Source organism: Lemur catta, chromosome 9, assembly GCF_020740605.2.
Source record: "Lemur catta isolate mLemCat1 chromosome 9, mLemCat1.pri, whole genome shotgun sequence".
Lineage (NCBI taxonomy): Eukaryota > Metazoa > Chordata > Mammalia > Primates > Lemuridae > Lemur > Lemur catta.
The window spans coordinates 1,104,298-1,124,252 of record NC_059136.1 but is presented as its reverse complement, the minus strand read 5'-3'; the positions used below and the strand labels follow the sequence as shown (position 1 = coordinate 1,124,252).

The window sequence follows — 19,955 nt, the reverse complement described above, 5'->3', positions numbered from 1 at the left end:
AGGGGAAAATAGAAATGTCAAAGTATAATTTTCAAAAGGTTAAAATTATGACTCTCGTGCAAATATACAGAGTAAGCAAGTGGCAATGGTTTATGTAATTCCCTAAGGAGGAAGCTGGCAAAACGGTAAATCCGGGGCTTGGTCTGAGTGTCTGACACCTAATCTCCAGTCAGCGGCGAGCGGGGCCTGGGAGGCGCGGAGGGGGTGGGGACAGGCCCCCCACGTGCGGTCAGTGTCCTGCTAACGGAGGCCCGGAGCGCCTCGCCCCTCCCGCCACGTGAGGACACAGTCAGAAGGCGCCATCGGGGCGAACGGGCCCTCCCCAGACACGAATCTGCCCTGTCTGACCGTGAACCTCCCGGGTCGCAGAACTGCGAGAAATGAGTGTTTGTTGTTTATACGCCGCCCGGTTTACGGCATTTTCGCTATAGCAGCCCACACCGGCTGAGACGGTGGGCTGGCGCAGAATGCAAGACAGCGAAAGAAAGGTTGTAGAGTAAGATCGCCGGCCTGCGTCCCACAGGACAACGGAACTGCAGGCTTCGGGACGGTGTCCTCTACCAGACAACGTTCCTTGCCTTGCATCGGGCGAGAGTTGTCTGTGCTGCTGCCCGTTCTCTGCAAGTTACGTCCACCCTTCCGAGCTGTGCCAAATTCTAATCCGCAGCAAGAAGCAGGCACAGCCCCCGAGAATCAGGTAATCCGGGGCCAGCCCGCTAGACACAGGTCCCCTGCTCCCTGTGTGAGGTGAGCGGGCCCAGACAGCACTGTCATTCCAAGGCGTGACGTGAGAGGAGCGAAGGCTCAGGGCTGGGACGAAGGCCGAGCCGAGTGAGGACTTGCAGACGGGGGCAAATGGCCACCAGCCCGAGAGGCCAGAGGGACCAGGCACGGCCAACGGTCACCTCCCAGGGAGCAGAAGCCAGCAGGGACCCACGGACACGGCACAGACCTGAAGATGCCCCCTGTCCACCGCCACGGGGACGTGCAGCGTGACCCATTTCACTGCATTTCGCGTCACTGCCTTCCACGGATCCTGCGTTTTCTGTAAACTGAAGGTTTGCGGCGACCCTGCACCGAGCAAGTCCGTCGGCACCGTTTTCCCAACAGCACGGGCTCACTTCGCGTCTCTGTGCCTTATTTTGGTAATTCTTGCAACATTTCAACCTTTTTAATCACTACTGTACCTGTTAGTGTGACTTGTGGCTAGTGATCTTTGATGTCACTGTTGTAACTGGTGGGGACACCAGGAACCAGGCCCATCTGAGACGGTGAATTGACTCGTGAGTGTTCTGTGTGCTCTGTTGGCCATTTCCCACCTGTCTGCCTCCCCGCGGACCTCCCTGTTCGCTAAGGGACAGCAGTATTGAAATTATGCTAATCAGTAACCCTACGGTAGCCTCTAAGCGTTCGAGGAAAAGAAGAGTCACACGTCTCTCTCTGTAAATCGCAAGCTAGAAATGATGAGACTTAGTGAAAAGGGTGTGTCAGAGTCCAAGACAGGCCAACAGCCAGGCTTCTTGTGCCAAACAGTCAGCCAAGTTGTGACTGCAAAGGAAAAGTTCTTGAAGGAAATTGGAAGCGCTACTCCAGTGAACACATGAATGGTAAAAAAACGAAACAGCCTGTTGCCGATGGGGAGAAAGTTTGAGTGGTCTGCGCAGATCAAACCAGCCACGACACTCCCTGAAGCCGAAGCCTCGTCCACAGCAAGGCCCTGACTCCTCGATTCTGCGAAGGCCAAGAGAGGTGAGGAAGCTGCAGGAGACAAGTTTGACGCCAGCAGAGGCTGGTTCGTGAGATTTAGGGAAAGAAACGTCTCCACAACATGGAAGCGCCAGGGGAAGCAGCAAGTGCCGACGTGGAAACAGTAGCAACTTATGCAGAAGACCCGGCTGAGATCACTGGTGAAGGCGGCTACACTAGCAACAGATTGTCAGTGTGGATGAAACAGTCTTAGGTTGGAAGCAGATGCCATCTAGGACTTCCATAGCTACAGAGAAGTCAATGCCTGACTTCAAAGCTTCAAAGGACAAGAGGACTCCCCTGTTCGGGGCTAATGGAGCTGGTGATGTTAAGTTGAAGCCAACGCTCATTTACCATCCTGGAAATCCCAGGATTCCTAAGAATTATGCTATATCTACTCTGCATGTGCTCTATAAATGGAACAACAAAGCCTAGACGCCAGCACATCTGTTGATAGCATGGTTTACTGAGTATTTTCAGTCCACTGTTGAGACCTGCTGTGCAGAACAAAGGGTTCTTCTCAAAATACTGCTGCTCATTGACAAGGCACCTGGTCACCTACGAGCGCTGATGGAGCTGTACACGGAGGTTAACATGTTTTCACGCCTGCCAACATGACATCCACCCTGCAGCTCATGGATCAAGGAGGGATTTTGACTTCCAAGTCTTACTGTTTAAGGAATACATTCTGTTAGGCTATCGCTGCCATAGATAGTGATTCCTCCAATGAACCTGGACAGAGTAAATTGAAAACCTTCTAGAAGTGGCTCAGCATTCTAGATTTCATTATGAACATTCATGATTCGTGGGGTGGGGATCAAAATATCAACATTAACAGGAATTTGGAAGAAGCTGATTCCAACCCTCAGGGATGAATTTGAGGGGTTCAGACTTCAGCGGGGGAAGTAACTGGAGATGTGGAGACGGCAGGAGAACCGGAATGACCAGTGCGGCCTCTCCGTGTGCAGGGAGACAGGGACGAGGAGCCTGCAGATGTGACGGCTGCTGCAATCTCATGATAAACCTTCTGTGGGTGAGGAGCTTCTTACGGATGGGCAAGGAAAGTGGCTTACTGAGGTGGAATCTACCGCTGATGAAGATGCCGTGAACGCTGTTGAGATGACAACAGAGAATTTGGAAAGCTACATGAACGCAGTTGATAAAGCAGCAACAAGAGTTTGAGAGAGTTGACTCTGGTTTTGAAAGAAGTTCTGCTGTGGGTAAAATGCCGTCAAACAGCTTCACACGCTGCAGAGAAATCTCTCAGGAAAGCAAGAGTCAGTTGATGCGGCCGACGCCACTGTTGTCTTTTAAGAAATTGCCGCGGTCGCTCCAGCCTGCAGCCCCCGCCACCCCGACCACTCAGGAGCCGCCAACATCGAGGCAAACCCTCCACTGGCAATTAGATTACGACTCGCTGAAGGCTCAGATGGTTATGGGCATGTTTTAGCAATCAAGTATTTTTAAATTAACGTATGCTATAGATATAATGTTATTATATTATATATTTTAATGCTATTACACACTTAACAGACTACAGTATACTGTAAACATAACTTTTATATGCACTGGGAAACCAAAAAATGTGTGCGACTCACTTGGTTCCGCTATTTGCTCTACCGTGGTGGTCTGGAACCAAACCTGCGGCATCTTGGAGGTGTCCCTGTAGTGACCCCTCGTGCACCCAGACGTCAGGCTGGGGGGCAGCCAGGAGAAGGGGCAGAACCCACAGAGCCTGCACATGTTCTTAAAGGACGGGCCATCAACATCTTCCCTGGTGGGAAGTGGAAAATTGAATGACTAAGTATTTAAACCGAAAAGAGACGTCTAAGTGTGGAAGACTGTCATGCTGTTAACTAGTAAGCTTGCTCCACCGCCCGGGTGGCTGGGTGCCCACAAGGGGCTCTCGATCTGCCGTGGGAGCCGGAGGGCTTTCACCCTGCACGCCGGGCAGTGTGGACAGCTCCTGCATCCCGGGTGTTTGGCGGTTTTGCTTTCCTTTGTAACATGAAAGAAGCAGCTAGAATTCAAGATTCAAGGGAAACACGTAGCAAATGACGTATTTCACAAAACAGAAGTAAATTTTAAATAGAATCTGCTGCGAACACTCAATAAAGCTCCGCAAACCGTGACCCCCTGAATAAGACACGAAGGACAGACCAGCACGCGGGTGAAAGAGCAGAGTCGGGAAACATCCCGCCCATTTCTAAATGGTGAGTTCATTCCTCTTTCTGCTCTTTCTTCACATCGCTCTGAAATCACCAAAGAAGTAAAAAATGCCTGTGAACGTCTGCAGCCGTGCTTGGAAACGGGTCAGGGTGCTCTCGAGAGAACGGTGAGGACTTTCTGGAAGACGGGACTTGTGTGGGGTCAGACTGACAGCCGAGGGCTGGCCTCGGTCAGGAGAGGCTGCACCTCTCCAGGGCGTCAGACGGGCGTGAGTGGCTGCTGAAGGGCAGCTGGGAGGAAGCCGACACGGGGCACCTGCGGGCTGGGACGTGTGCCCATCGCATTCCCTGCTCCTCCCAATGGCTCATGCACGCGAGGACTTTGGGCTCTCCGGCCCCAGCTTGCACCCTGACCCCAGGCACCTGCCCGCCCCTCAGCTCTCTGGAGAAGGGTCAAAATTTAAATGGGATGTGGGCAGGATCAAAGGTCAGAGTAGAAACTCCCCCTCCCCCCCAGAGGCCCCGCTGCTCCCCACAGAAACCCCACCCACGGTGGCACGTGTCCGGGGGGCCCTGTCCAAGGTTGGGGATCAGGCATTTTATATCAGGGGTGCTCTGAACATACTTTATTTTCTGAAAGAACTACGTTTGTGAATTTTACGTATACTGACAAGCTTTTGAAAATGTATTTAATTTTGTAATGTTTACCAATGATTTATTTACAAGCTATTGACTCAAATAAATGGAGCTGCTTATAAAAAAAGAGAGAGGAGTGGGTGGCTGTCCCCAGGGTCCCCAGCAGGGCAGCAGAAGGCCCTGGGGTCAGAGGCAGGGTGGCTGCGAGGAGGCCCTGGAGCTCAGCCCGGGGACTGGGAGAAACTGGAAACTCAGTTTGTTTGTAATCTGAGCCAATTGAACACAAAAAGAAAAAGTGGCAACGTAGGAAGACAGAGCTAAAACTGTTCTTTGCAGAAATTACGGTTTTCTAAATAGAAAATATAAACCAATAGATTAGTAATAGTTCTCAATAAATTTGCTGGATTTAAAATTTGTCTATAAAAATTTATATTGTTCCTATACATCGACAGTGAACAATTATGATTTTTGTAAAAAATCAATACCATACTATAAACCACAAAATACCTAGAAATAAATAGAAACTGTGCTTTCTCATAGAGAAAATTATAAAACATGATTAACAGACATGAATTAAAGTCTGAATACTTTTATCATGCATGGGAAGATTCCATATCATAAAGATGATAATTCATTATGAATTAAATTTTAAATTCTTGCAGTTCCAATCAGCATCCCAGCAGAGTTCCTCACAGACTCAGCAAGACGATCCCAACACACATCAGAGCGTGCGAGGCCACAGTCCTCTTGAACAGAAACTACATGGCGGGCAACTGGGAGGAGCACAGAGCAAGATGTATCATAAAGCCATTTTAATGCAGTTTGACATAGTATGTCATCGGCACAGGGACAGAGAGTAAACAACTTCAGAAAGCTAGAAGGCCCAGAAATGGACCAGCGTATAGATGGGAACAGAAGTGGCATCAAATCACCAGGGAAGGGACAGACCAGTCAATAAACATGGGTGAGAGAATTGTTTACCCACGTGAGGAGACATAAATCTGAACCCCCACACGAAAATCCATTTCAGATGGATTAAAACCCTAAATGTGAAAAACAACGTCTCAGAATTCTAGAATATACATACAGGAGAATATGTTTATGACAAAAGGACAGGAAAGGATTTAAGAAGTCACAAAAAGCATAAATTATAAAGGAAAAGATTAATGAGGCTCACTGCATGAAAATTTAAAACATCTGCACACAAACAACTAGAATTCTAAGAACAACCTTGAAAGACGACCCGCAGACGGGGCGTAAAACCGCAAAGCACGAGACCCGTGAAGAAATGTCACCTAGAATAAAGGTGAAATCTAAACGGCAAGCGAGAAAATCAACCCAATAATTTGAAAAGGGGAAAACTAAATCCCCAATAAAAGTATGAAAAGATGCACAACACATTAGAATTCAGGGAAATGCAAATTAAATCCATGATGACGTACGATTCACACCCACCATAGTGGCAGAAATTCCAGTCTGATGATACCAGGTCATGTCAAGGTTGGGAAATGGCAGAGGCTTCCAAGGACTGCTGGTGACAGCCTTGGTTGGGGACGACCACTTGGGAGGAAAAATAGGCCACATCTAATAAAGTTGGAGATGTGCCTGTTACATGACTCAGGAATTCCATACCAATTGATGGACTCTAGGAAAAACCTGGCCCACGTTTACCTGCATAAGAATGTTCACTGAAGCATTGTTTTTATAAATAAAAAATTTGAAATAAAAGTCCATTAATTGGACTGGTAGTAGCACCTGGCCAATATTTAAAGTTTTAAAACCACAGGAAATAACACTCAGTGTGGTGTGTGAATACATTCTTACATAGTAAAAATATTAAATGTGCACGGAAATGATTCGTAACCACTGCGGTGTTGGACTCACCTCTGGCGAAGGAAAGTGGGAGATGGGCTCCAGCTTGAATTCCAGCTGGGCTTCCTCCAGGGGCGGGATGCTCTCTTTCTTCTGTAAAAAGGAAATAAACATGACGAAGTGTAAACATTGGTTAAAGTAGATGGTAGGTAAACGGATATTCTAATTGTCTGCATGTTTAACTATTTCAAATAAAATGTTGGCAGGAAAAGATAATAGATAATATTTAGGGAAAAAGGTAAAATAATAATAAGAAAGTTTATTGGAAAGCAAAAGAAAGTATACAATTGATGTAAAACTGCAATAATTTTAAAACACCAAAAAATGGAGAAACTTCTGGAAAGTCTGACCAAGAGGAAACATGGATAAATAACATGGACAATAAGAAGTAAGCAAATAATCACAGCCAAGAAGGACACAGAAAGTAATAACATTACGTATGTAATGTGATGTAAGTGAAGTTGCATTTTTACATAATATGGACAGTTTCCCAGCAAGTCATAAATTCCCCAAACTGTTACAACTCGAGGTAGAAACTGGCAATGCATTGGCTTCTATACAAGAAATTGAAAAGCGTTGACCATCACCCATTTCCGGAAGTGACCCCAGTCACAAGCTAAGTTAAAACCTTATAAGGAACTGATAATTCCTCTTACTTAACCCACTGGAGAGCACACAAACATGTAGAAATATTTCCAATTTGTGCTAAGAAATTAGCTTAACCTAGATATAAAAATCTAACAAAATAGTACACAAAAAATAAATTCCATTTTACTTAGTAATGGCTGTAAAAACCCCAAATAAAATACTAACATTTGAATCCAGCAGGGTATTAGGAAGTAGCGTACCAAGGAAGCTCTGCTCCAGGATATAAATCGGGTTCAACATTAGGATATCTGTTCCCAGACAGCGGAGAAAAACACACCCTGGAAAAGTTCCGAAGGTCATGAGAACACTAGGAACGGCCAGTGTGTACCGAGTACTTGGCGTACGTCAGACACTGCGGTAAGAGCCTCATGTTTGCTTTAATCCTCCCCACAAGCCTGTGGAGCTGGTAGTATTATTACCCCTTTTTCCACATAAAGGAACTAAAACTTAGAGAATTTAAATACTTTGCCCAGGCTAGGAATAGAAATTCCTTAGCTTGAAGGAAATTATTGACCCAAATTAATAGCCAACATGACAATGGTTGAGTAGGATTCCAGCTCTTTGCCTGATCCCTGGGAATCCTGTCTCGATTTTCTAGATTATTCTTTGCCTCCCCAAGGCTCGGCGTGTTGCCATTCAGCCCGTACCAGAACTGAGGCCCAGCTTGCAGCTGGCACTGAACAAATACAGGATGGCTTTATCCCATCGTGTCCTGGCACTGCAGCCACCTCCCGCCATCGGAACCAACTCCAGGAAACCATCGATGTTGATTGGAGGCCCCCTGGGTAGTGTCAAGTCACGGCACTCGTCAGCGATCAGAACTTAAGGGTCTGGTCCCCTGTGGGGATCTCTGACCAAATCATTTGCCCTGTCTGAGCCTCGCTGGCCTCTCCAACTCTAAAATAATGGCGCTGGACTGGGTAGTCTCCAGAGTCCTCACTGCCGATTCTGCTAATGCATGGAAAGACTGATGATCCCAAAACAAGGCGCAAATGACTCCTTCAGTTGCAGCAAAGCGCGCGTCACCCTGCTGGCCCCTGCTGCTACCTCACCGTTGTCAAGTTTGTGGGACGGAAACGAGAACGTCTGGATTCGTGGCTGAAAACAGAAGGAATGGGTTCTCTGGGAAAGAAGCTTCTCCTCCCTAGCTGGCAAAACTCTGAGCTTTTGTTGGTTTGCCCTTCGAGCACAGAAAATAGTTCGTGCAGCTCTGCAGAGGATGTTTGTGTGAATTAGGGGGAAATACTAGCAAAAATTAAGTGTCCCATTTTCACGTCTAACAGGAGTAGAACCACAAAACACGCCTGATGCAGCTTGGTGGGCCCAGCCAGCCCTGCAGAACACGGACACGGTACTCAGAGTTTCCAGTGAGAGATGAGATCAAGACAGACATTTCTAAACGTCATTTGGGGTCATTCAGCCAGGCGGAAGTTTAGCATTTCTCTCTGGGAGATGAATGCAGATGGGCACACCTTGGGAAACGCGGGGCGGGGGCACGTCTGTAGGGGGAGCCTTGAGCGGGAACTGCCGGGACTCCACCCTCTTCCCGCAGCGGGTGACAGGAATCCGATCCCGCAGCCCAGGCTCCCTGACAACGTCCAGGGGAGGAGAGAGCAACGCAGTCCCCCCGCCCCAAAATGAAGCATCTGGGGATACGAGCGCCAGGCCTGGGGCGGCCGCTGCTCTGAGCCGGGTTGCCTTGAGGGAGGAGCCGCTCTGGATCCCAGATGCTGCGGGTTCCGGGACAAGCTCCAGCCTGGCATCCTGGAGGCCAGTGCCCAGGAAGGTGGCCCACGTGTGTCCAAGGCACTGTGACATTGGAACTCTTGGCAGAGAGCTGAGGACACTGGGAATCCCCTTCCCGCCCCTTGAAGGCCCCCCAGGCCACGCAGCAGGGCCTGGAGCAGACTTGGCAGGTGTCAGCTGCTTCCCAAGGAGATGGGGCACCCTCGTCCCCAAGGAGGGGCTCCGCCTGGAAGGCACAGGTGAACTGGCCCTGTGGTCAGAAATAAGCACCTTGGGGACTTTAAGCATATGAAACATACTCAGAATAGGTGACACTGGAGCTTGAGCTGTGCAGTGGAAATATTAACAGGAAATACGTTTGTCCCTCAGAGGGGAAAGGAGGAACTTGTCTGTCAGATGTACAGGGGGGAAGAACCCTAATGGTGGCTGCCAGGCCGTCCCCAGCTCTCAGAACAAGACACGCTGCCCCAGTCCTGGGGGCCCCAGGTAGAGGCTTCCAGGACTTGGCCTTGGTCTGGCCGCTGGACCCAGCCCAGCATGGGCCAGGCAGCGCTCTGGACCAACACCCCACAGAGGCTGCTTAATTTGGGTTTCCCACCTCATTTTGAGCCAGTTTGCAGTTTACATTTTTCTAGGAAAACACCCACATCAGTGACGTTTCCAAAGGTACCGGCGGGGTTTTACGGAGCGTGGCCTGTTCCGTCTCTCGCCTCCCCGGCGTCTCGCTCCTATGCTGTGGGCTCGGCCTTGCCCCTTCTCCCACATCAAACTCGCCAGAAGTTTGTCCAGGTTCAAACTATTTCAAATAACTTGCTCCGGGGTTTATTTTTAACTCTGTTGGTTTTCTGTTCTGTGAATCATTAATCTGTGCTTTTAACTCTACTAATCTCATCTTCCAGATTTTCCTGCTGTCGTTTCTGTATAACTTCCTAAGTCGATGCCTTGTTTCACTGCAGGTGATTCCTCTGTTCAACGACGAAAGTTATGATTTTGCCCCAGAGTAAACAGCTGTCACTCACCAAAATAAAACCCTGTGAGTTTTCGTGTGTAGTGTCCTCACTACAGTGACTTTCCAGATATTCTGTAACGGCAGCTCACTTTTCTCATTGACTCAATAACTATTTTTTAACGTGATTTAAATCAAGAACCTTGTTGGTTTGTTGGTTTGTTTAATCTTTTGTGGTCAGAAATGAAGCCCACAGAATTTTTACTTTTTAAAACTTATGGATGTTTCTTTTGTAAATCTATCTTCAGTCAACTTTTGTAAATGTTCTATGACCAGTTGAAAACAATGTGTATTCCCTACAGGTAATAAAACATCTATTCAACTTATTAATTACATTCAACTTAATAATTACAAATATTTTACGTCACTCTACTAGTGTTATCTTTCAATGTTCAAACACATGTCTGAACCTACACTTTTCTGTCAACGTAACAATAAAACACTATTTATTGGCCTTCTCCAAATAATATAAAAAATGTACTGTACTCCAATTTTTCTTCACCTTTCCCTAATTTTTATTGAAATAATATAGAATTTTAGATGCAAATTATTCATATAAAGCTTTTATGTCATGTAACATTTTTCCAAAATTATTTTTAATGTTTACATTGTTTTATGCCCCTATTGTAATTATCTGCGCTCTGTTGGTTTTCTTTTTCCCTGTCTTTCCCGCCCTTGAATCCTTCACTTTGATTGATTCCTTGGCGGTAGAGACCCGTCTTCACGCAATTTGTTATTGCCAGAAAGGTCTGTGGACGTCTTGTGGGGATTTAAAATCCATTAATGTCTGAGACCGCCCATTGCTCTCACGGTGACCGGTACCGCTTGGTGTAGGTTCCTCGTTCACGGTTCTCCCCGTCGAAATCTACACCCAGGTCATCCGTGCCGTGGGGAAGAATCACCCTCCAGCCAGTTGACACCATCATTGTCCTCCACAGATAACCTGTTTTTTCTTTCTCTTTACATCCTTATAGCGATTTTCCCCATTATTTTTGAAAATCAGAAATTACCAGGAAAAATGTGGGTGTGGGTCTCTTTCCACTAAAAATGCCTTGTGTGTAGTTGGTCCTTTTAGGCCAAAGACTTACGGCTTTCTTCAGCTCAGGGAACCTTTCTCTTTTTATTACTGTTATCTCTTCTGGGACGGGACTGGTGGGAGCAGGGCGGGGAGGGGAGGGAGCCCGGCAGGGGAGGCTCAGGTGGTGGACGGTCTCCGCCCAGTCCCCTCTGGAGTGTGAGTGGCACAGCAGAGATCGTCCTCCTCACGAGCTGTGAGTGGGACCTTCGTCCTCCGCTGCAGTCGGTCGTCAGCGATGGGCCACCCCAGGGGGACACAAACTCCCGGCACTTGCAGGGCTCTGCACGCATGGGCGCGGCCGCTGTGGCCCCCGAGGGTGGCCTCCCGGGAAGTGGTATCGGCTGGTAGGAGGAAAATGTGCCTGCGGACGGTGAAGGGAATGCGGGGGGTCTAAGCACCGGGTCATGGGGTGACCCCGCGGGGTGAACACGGCGCTCACAGAAGTCTGAGGCACAGACAGTGACGTCTCTCGGCAGAACTCTCCTCTGTCCTCACTGCTATCTGAAATGGTGCTGCTCCAACCTGCCTCCCAGCGCCGGAAGGGTCCTTAGGGGTTGGGGGCGTTTAGATGTTGGAAGGTAACAAATGCCAGACACCATGTCCCGTGAGCCCCAGCCCCTCCGCACACTTCCCGCCGGGCCGTTGTCATGGTTGCAATCGCGTTAACATAAACTCATCGTCTGCCTCTGACAGGCCTGTGAATGGCTCTGACGGACAGTCCTGGGGGACAGTGTGATTGGGGGGGGTTACGGCACGGGACATCTCTGTCCTGAGCAAACGCCGTCCGCTGAACCACTTGCCAGTTAGGGGGACATGATCCGACAGGTCCCTTTCATGGTGGCTGCACTTCTGTTCACGGAGCCGGCTGATTAGTGCTCGTGGTCAGCTGGGCCTTGCTGTCCTGGGTGAATGTGTCACACCGCTACGGCACAGTCCATCCCCCCATGAGTGACGGGAGTTCCAGTCCGTGCAGCTTCCTGCCGTGGGTGGCTGCAGGCACCAGCCAAGCCCCGGTTCTCATCCCGGGCACCCACAGTGAGGGCTCAGGGGTGGAGCCCCTCGGCCAGACTCAGACTCTGCCCTCAGGCAACTTCCCCTGGGGACTGAATTGCATCCCCTCCCCCCAAAAACATATGTTGAAGCCTCCACCCCCAATGTGACTGTGCTTAGAGACGGGGCTTTTAGGAGGTGATGGGGGTTAAATGAGGTCATAAGGACGGGGTCCCAATGCAGCAGAACTGGTGGCCTTGTAGGAAGACACACACACCAGGGACAGGCCCTGTGTGCACCCGGTGCCAACACGCCCCCTGCAAGCCGGGAGCGGACCTCATGCCGTCAGCCTGCCGGACCCTGAGCTGGAAACTCCAGGCCCCGGGTCTGCAGGAAAATGACCTCCTGCTGTTTCGCCACGCAGTCTACAGCGCTCTGTTACCGTGGCCCGAGCAGACGCACAGACGGAAACACAGAAATAAATTCACGGGCACAGAGAGAGGCAGGGGAGGGACAGCCTCGCGCCGGGCCCTTCTCGGATCCCCCAGACAGAGAGCAAAGCTCACGGTGCAGCTTTATCATCGTGTCGTTCTCTTAAGTCCACGTCCAGGGAGAGCGAGGGACGTGGCGGCAACAGGGTGAAGACGGAAAAGGCAAGTGTCCCTCCCGCCTCCACGTGCCACGACCTCTGGCCGGGGAGGGGAGACGCCCACGGAAGTGGGGAACAGCTTCTGGCTCATTCCGGTTTGAATCCAGCAGAGCGAGGGTGGAAACAGTTTGACTCTCTTTGGGGAGAAACACGTGATGAGCACTAATACTTACTAATATTAATATTTAATGTAGTATTAATACTTAATGCTAAACTCTGGTGCACCGGCTGTGCCTCAGACCACTCTGCCCCCCGAGAGCTAAGGAAACCATCCGTCAGGACGGCGACAAACGGACCGGAGAGTCCAGAGGCAGGGGAGGGACAAGGGCCCGGGCCAGGCCTGTGTCCACACTGCCAGGTGATCAGTGACAGAACTCCTCACATGTAGCCCAAATGCTGAGGACATTTTTTTCTTATCTGCTTCAAGCAGGTTTCTAATCTACAACTTTTTAAAAAATTGAGTCCAAGTTTCAGTTAGTTTAGTAGTTACACGGTGATTTTAAAAATACAAATAAGGTGTCATATTTTTGAAATGCAAAACTGCCCCGATTGGCATTTTAGTCAACGTCACCAAACCTGCATGTGAGTCCAGATTAGTTGGGTCCCCCTAAGAGATCGTGGCGAAAGACAGAGGACGGGTGGGGGCCTTCGCATTCCCCGAGCACCTGCCCCAGCCCGGAGAAGCGCATGGGTTTGTACACAAGGCCGTGTCTGGGCAGCCTTATTGCTGGTGTTTCCCCTAAAACCCTGACTCAGACACCTGCTTCGGGTCCTGTGTTTGGATTTTTCATTTTCCCTCTGGCTTTCCCTCGGGATTCGGCAGGACACTTTCCCACTTGGACCTGCTTCCCCACAGTCCTAGAGCCGCAAGTGCGCTGGGTCAGCCCAGAGGACAGTGCCCTTAAGGGCCACTTGTTCCTGCAGGTTAGAATCCCCGACTCCTCAGCAAATCCACCTCCAGCCGCCCGGAGATGGCAGATGGAGCCTTGGGCTGCTGCAGCTCGGTGCTGGATGACGCAGCCATGCCGGGACCGCGGGCAGCTGCTGGGAAGCCAGCCGCTTGCGCCCAGGGAACTGCAGCGGAGCTCAGAGTCAGTTCTCTCCTGCGTGTCGTGTCCTCGCTTCCAAGCAGAGCCGGGCAGAGTTCGGGCCGCTGGTGATGAAGGCTAATGAGCAGTCTCCATCTGGAAGGCAGGGAGCCCAATCTGTTCCGTAAGGCCACGTTCCGGGCAGTCGCCCCAGCTGGCAGGCACTGGTAGCCGTCCCCTGGGGTATGTCTCCAGGTTACAGGACCCAATCCTGGTCCCTGACAAGACGGGGGAGGGTCACAAGGTGACCCCTCTGAAGTCTGACCCCGCAGTTGGGATGACGCATCTGATACCAACTTGGGATTTCAAAGTCAGCGTTTGCGAGGCCAGCCTGCGTCCTGCTGCCACACATGAAGCACGAAACCCCAGCACGTCCCAGGCCCAGCTGTGCCACCGCCCTGAGACTCAGCAAAGCCCACCCTCCCCCCGCACTCCAGTCTCCTCGTCCAGGAAGCTCAGGGAGGTGGGCTAGTGAGTTTCCAGAGCGTGGTCCGAGGGACCCCACAGGCTCGGCGGACGCCCACAGGGGAGCGTGCACGCCACACTCGAGACGGTGACACTGCCAGAGAGGGCAAGGGGCCTGGCTCATAGGTTGGGAGTGACAATATTAGGATTTGCTTCTTTAAAAAAGACAAAGCAAGGATAATTGCATAAGAATTGCAAATTCTGCATGACAGAGCTATAAGTGCTTGTTATGCAATTGTGTGGGCTTTCCTAGGCCTCGGATTTCTCAACAATAAAACAACTTGCGCAGGGGCAGGTCCTGACCTAGAGGTAAGGAAAGCGCCAGCCTCCCATCCCGGCACGTGTGCACACAGACAAATGCAGCTTCTTTCTGTTTTATATAAATGACATCATCCTTGAATCACTGTTCCTCAACTTGCTTTTCCACTTAACAGAATTTCCCACCCCTCTTTTGTGTGTGTTCATGTGTGTTTCTATTAATGGCTTCAGAGTGTTCCATGACACACACCATGCGGTTTTAACCATTTCATTATTGACAGAAGTTAATTTTGTCCCCAGTTTTTCGCTGTGGCGGCACTGCAGTGAGCAGCTCTCCACATCCCAGAGCAAAGGAGCAGCAGAGCTTGGCCCAGACCCAGGTTCCCCGGTCTCGGGCCTGGCCATGAGTCAGGAGTGCCGGTTAGCAGGCGGCCGGTGTGCTCAAGGTCGTGCTTTTGCAGCCCACGGCGCAGGGTCGGACGTCAGGCGCTGAATGAGCCTGACTAGTGTCCCCACACGGTTTCTTTGTCTTAAGCAACTAAGAGAAAAAACAAACTAGAATTCCAGACAGGCCAGGAAGGAACAGCCAAGTAAACACCCCAGGTTCCCAACGCAGAGCCGTGGCGTGTGACACGCTTGTCTTGCCAAACCAACGGAGGACATTAGCCTCGCTTGTAGGAAGTGAACCCCCCCTGGCGCAGGGTCAGCCCGTGTTGAGTTAGGGTGACCTCCCTGCCCTGCGCCTGCCCCCACGGGAGCGGGGACCCTCTGCAGGGTGGCGTCCAGAGCTGCGGCCACGGTTCACGGCGCTGCTCAGCATCCCAGAGATTCGCATCGGGCGTACCAAGAAATGGAACCAAAAATAAACAAACAAACAATAGGAGCTGACCTGCAGATGACCCAGATACTGGAGTTATCAAATGTGGGCTTTAAAAAAATTATAATTAATTGTTCCAAAAAAACAGGTAACAAGGTGAAAATTTTCACTGGAAAGATGGAAATTGTATTAAAGCATGGAATGGACACTCGGAAATTGGAAAGTACGGCTGGGGCGGAACCCGAGTGGGCAGGGGCAACAGCTGACTGGACGCAGCGGAAGAGAAGGTTGGGGAACTGGAAGTTTGCCCAGCAGAAAACACTCAGACTGCAGCACTAAGGCACAAGGGACGCAGAAGGAAGGCATGGCAGACAGACCGCGCTGGAAAGGTCTGGAAAGGTCTCAGTGTGCTTGGAGCGCGCAGAGAAGGGAGAGAAAATGGGTGAATATCTGCAGGGAAAAGGGCCAAGAACTTTCCAAAGCTGACAAGATACCAAGAGGGATTTAAGAAGTGATACAAATACTCGGTGGGAAAACACAGAGACAGCCACGCCTCGGCACGTCCACAGCAAAACTGTTGAAAACCAAGGACAGAAAATCCTTAACTCGGGTCGAGAGGAGCAAGCGTCACCTGCAGCGGAGTCGCCAGTGAGACCGCGGGAATGTCACTGCCTGCGCCCTCCTGAAGGACAAGCCACACGGCCGTCCACGGCCACACGGCGCCAAGAGGAACCACTGCAGCCGAGGCCTGAGCTCCACGTAGGTTTCGCCGTAAGACTGAGAAGAAAGCGACGTGGACGTAGGAGCAGCAGGTGTAGACGTCACACACGCCAGCCAGGTGCGCAGAGCTGCCTGAGGGCAGCGGGGACAGGGAAGGAGGAAGCCAATGAGCTCCCTCGTTTCCCAGTACGGACCACACAGCCACCTACGCTGACAGCTCGAATCACAGAAACTGAAGCACGTTTAAAAGAACAAACGTGAACAACAAGGAAGCTGCTCTAGCAACTCACATTAGGTAGAGGAAGGAAATGAGAAATGAGAGTAGTAATCAGGGGAAAAGGAATAAATGAAAGCAAAGATCAAACAAACAAAATCAGTATATTTTATCCCAACTCTGCTTCCAAGGCCAAAAGGAAGAGAGAGACCAAAAATCCAATAGAAGAGTGAATAAAGGATATTAACAGAGTTCACAGAAAAGGAAATACAAATGGATCTTAAGCTTATGCAAAGATGTTTAGCCTCTGTCACTGAGAGAAATGAAAATTAAAACCACCCTGAGAGTTAGAGGGGTGTAAACATTTGTCAAATCTCAAAAATTATACACTTAAGATTTATACATTTCACTGTACATAAGTTTTACCTGTTAAAAAAAACTATAAATAGGCTGGGCTCACACCTGTAATCCCAGCGCTCTGGGAGGCCGAGGTGGGCGGTTTGCTTGAGGCCAGGAGTTCGAGACTAGTGTGTGCAATGTAGCAAGACCCCTTCTCTACAAAAAAATGTTTTAAAAATTAGCCGGGCATGGTGGTGCACACCTGGAGTCCCAGCTACTCGGGAGGCTGAGGCAGGAGGATGGCTTGAGCCCAGGAGTTGGAGGCTGCAGTGAGCTATGATTGCACACTGCAGTCCTGCCTGGGTGATAAAGACCCTGTCTCTTTAAAAGAAAAACTATAAACAAATATTGGATTCTCATTATGTGCTGAAGTGCTTTGAAGTGAAGCGTACTAACATCTGCATCTTTGAAATGCATTCAAAAATTTTAAAAAATGTATAGGAAGACAAATATGAAATAAACCAAATATAGCAAAAGGTTAACCGTAGAATTGAGGTGGTGGGTGTGTGTACAATCCTTTCAATTTCTCTGATGTTTGAAAACATTTAGAATATGAAGAAAAAACATAAAAATACAAAAGGATAACTCTGTTTTCAAGACTGTAATATGACAGTCTCTCTCAACCTTTGCCATTGGAAGCTTATACAGATATAGCTTCCAGGGATGATAGTACCAATCAGAATTAAAATGCATTTATGTTTAGACACAATAATTCTACCTAAAGGAATTTAATCTACAGACATATTCAGACATGAGCAAAATAACATATTTACAAGGACATTGGTTCTATCATTGTATGACAAACAAAAGATTGGAAATAATGCCTAATCAACAGAAGAACGGTTAAAAATACTGTAGTGTGTCCACACAATGAAACACAACACAGCCATTAAAAAGAAGCGGTCTTCTATGCATTGATGTGAAGTAATCTCCAAGATATGTTAAATTAAAAAGTAAGATTGGGGACAGTTTACATAATAATCTTGCATTTGTATGAAAAACAAATTCATAAATATACATATTTCCTTTTACGAGCGTGACCGTCCCCAGATTAGAAGGACGTTTAAGCACCTGACGACAGTCGCTGCCTCTGGAGAGGAACAGGGTCGCAGGGGGTGGGGGTAGTTCAAAAAGCGGCTTTTCACGGTTTTCATCTTTTTGAGTTTTGAGCTGTATACAAGTATGACTTAGGCAAAAATGTTAAATTTAACTCTTAAAAAATTAAACACATATAACGCAGCATTTCCGCTTCCGGTTATACCTGGAGGTGCTGAAATCAGGGTCCAGAGAGGGGCCCGCACAGCCACGGCCACGGCGGCCACGGCCACGGCGGCCACGGCCACAGCACCACGGCCACAGCACCACGGCCACGGCGGCCACGGCCACGGCGGCCACGGCCACAGCACCACGGCCACAGCCACGGCAGCCAAGAGGCCGGAACAACCCAGGCGCCCATGGAAGGATGGACGGGTAAATGAAATGGGGTCTGTCCTGCAATGGAATATTCTTCACCCTTAACAAGGAGGGACATTCTGACACAGGCTATGGCACGGATCAACTGGAGGACGTCGCTGAGTGAGATAAGCCGGCACAGGAAGGCAGACCCTGTGCGATCCCACTTCCACCAGGTGTGCAGAGTCAGGTGCAGAGACAGAAAGTAGAGCGGGGCGGCCAGGGGCTGGGGGGACGTGGAGTGACCGTTTAACGGGTGCGGAGTTCAGTTGGGAGAGATGGAAGGAGTCCTGGAAGGGGTTGCACCACAATGTGAATGTCCTTAATGCCACTAGACAGTACACTTAAATGCCACTGTACGCGTACGAATGGTTAAGATGGTAAATTTTATGTTATATGTATTTGGCCACACGTTTCTAAAACCTACATTTTAAAAAGAGACACAGGAAAGAAAAATGGCACCAGCCAACCACGTGGCGGGTCCCACCTTCCAGCCCAGGGAGGAGCGCCCAGGCCAGCCCTTCCCGCCAGCACAGAGCAGCCGGGCCAGCGGCCCAGGAATGACCCTCGTCCTCTGTCCGTTTCTGTTCCAGCCGCCCTCAGCACCAGCTTTCTGGTGAAAGGCCAGCTCTCCACGGCTCCCCTCCCCCCTGGAATGGCCAGGTCCTTATGAAGCGGTGACCACTCCAGCCAGCAGGTGAGCTGTCCCCAGGAGCAGGGAGGACAGAGACCAGGGGTGAGGGAGGGATAGTATGGCTGCCTGTGCTCCCAGACAGGCCAACAGCTGTGCACACGCCTTGCTGGAGCCCCACAGGGAGCAGAGGGGCCTTTGCCCTGCGCCCAGGGGAGGGAGAGACTCGCAGGGACCCAGGGTTTGGGATATGGGACTTGGCTAAGTCATTTTGCTGCGCCAGGCCTCAGTTTCCACATTTAATAATGGGCCTATCAATGCATGGCTAACTGATTCCAAGGCTACTGTGGGCTATAAATATTAATAATAAACAGAATGTGAAAGCCCGTCCACAGCTCCAGCCCTCTGCAAATGCAGGGATGAGGACAGGATGAGTGCCGTGTGGGGAGAGGGAGGAGGGGATGAGCGCCGTGTGGGGAGAGGGAGGAGGGGGATGAGCGCCCTGTGGGGAGAGGGAGGAGGGGGATGAGCGCCGTGTGGGGAGAGGGAGGAGGGGGATGAGCGCCGTGTGGGGAGAGGGAGGAGGGGGATGAGTGCCCTGTGGGGAGAGGGAGGAGGGGATGAGCGCCCTGTGGGGAGAGGGAGAGGGGGATGAGCGTCGTGTGGGGAGAGGGAGGAGGGGATGAGCGCCCTGTGGGGAGAGGGAGGAGGGGGATGAGCGCCGTGTGGGGAGAGGGAGGAGGGGGATGAGCGCCGTGTGGGGAGAGGGAGGAGGGGATGAGCGCCCTGTGGGGAGAGGGAGGAGGGGGGATGAGCGCCGTGTGGGGAGAGGGAGGAGGGGGATGAGTGCCCTGTGGGGAGAGGGAGGAGGGGATGAGTGCCCTGTGGGGAGAGGGAGGAGGGGGGATGAGCGCCCTGTGGGGAGAGGGAGGAGGGGGATGAGCGCCGTGTGGGGAGAGGGAGGAGGGGGATGAGTGCCCTGTGGGGAGAGGGAGGAGGGGATGAGCGCCCTGTGGGGAGAGGGAGGAGGGGGATGAGCGCCGTGTGGGGAGAGGGAGGAGGGGGATGAGTGCCCTGTGGGGAGAGGGAGGAGGGGGATGAGTGCCCTGTGGGGAGAGGGAGGAGGGGATGAGCGCCCTGTGGGGAGAGGGAGGAGGGGGATGAGCGCCCTGTGGGGAGAGGGAGGAGGGGGATGAGCGCCCTGTGGGGAGAGGGAGGAGGGGATGAGTGCCCTGTGGGGAGAGGGAGGAGGGGATGAGCGCCCTGTGGGGAGAGGGAGGAGGGGATGAGCGCCCTGTGGGGAGAGGGAGGAGGGGATGAGCGCCCTGTGGGGAGAGGGAGGAGGGGGATGAGCGCCGTGTGGGCAGAGGGA

At 50.8% G+C, this 19,955-nt stretch overlaps 2 protein-coding genes across 5 annotated transcripts in view; one reads left to right on the top strand and one right to left on the bottom strand.

Annotated features, from left to right (window-relative positions):
- ARNT2 (aryl hydrocarbon receptor nuclear translocator 2) overlaps positions 1–9,590 on the bottom strand; it is a 226,548-nt gene extending 216,958 nt beyond the window's left edge. Inside the window, exons 1-2 of one of the 3 annotated variants that reach the window (XM_045561390.1) lie at positions 9,415–9,590; positions 6,435–6,515 (exon numbers count right to left, since the gene is read on the bottom strand). The gene's annotated coding sequence lies outside the window, so the exon portion shown is untranslated. Of the gene's footprint in view, positions 1–6,434; positions 6,516–7,235; positions 7,395–9,414 lie in introns of those variants that run through there. The other 2 variants (XM_045561391.1, XM_045561389.1) reach the window with 2 other exon arrangements.
- CTXND1 (cortexin domain containing 1) overlaps positions 1–19,955 on the top strand; it is a 38,942-nt gene that overhangs the window by 12,270 nt on the left and 6,717 nt on the right. Inside the window, exon 2 of one of the 2 annotated variants that reach the window (XM_045561404.1) lies at positions 18,546–18,649. The gene's annotated coding sequence lies outside the window, so the exon portion shown is untranslated. Of the gene's footprint in view, positions 1–18,262; positions 18,650–19,955 lie in introns of those variants that run through there. The other variant, XM_045561405.1, reaches the window with a different exon arrangement.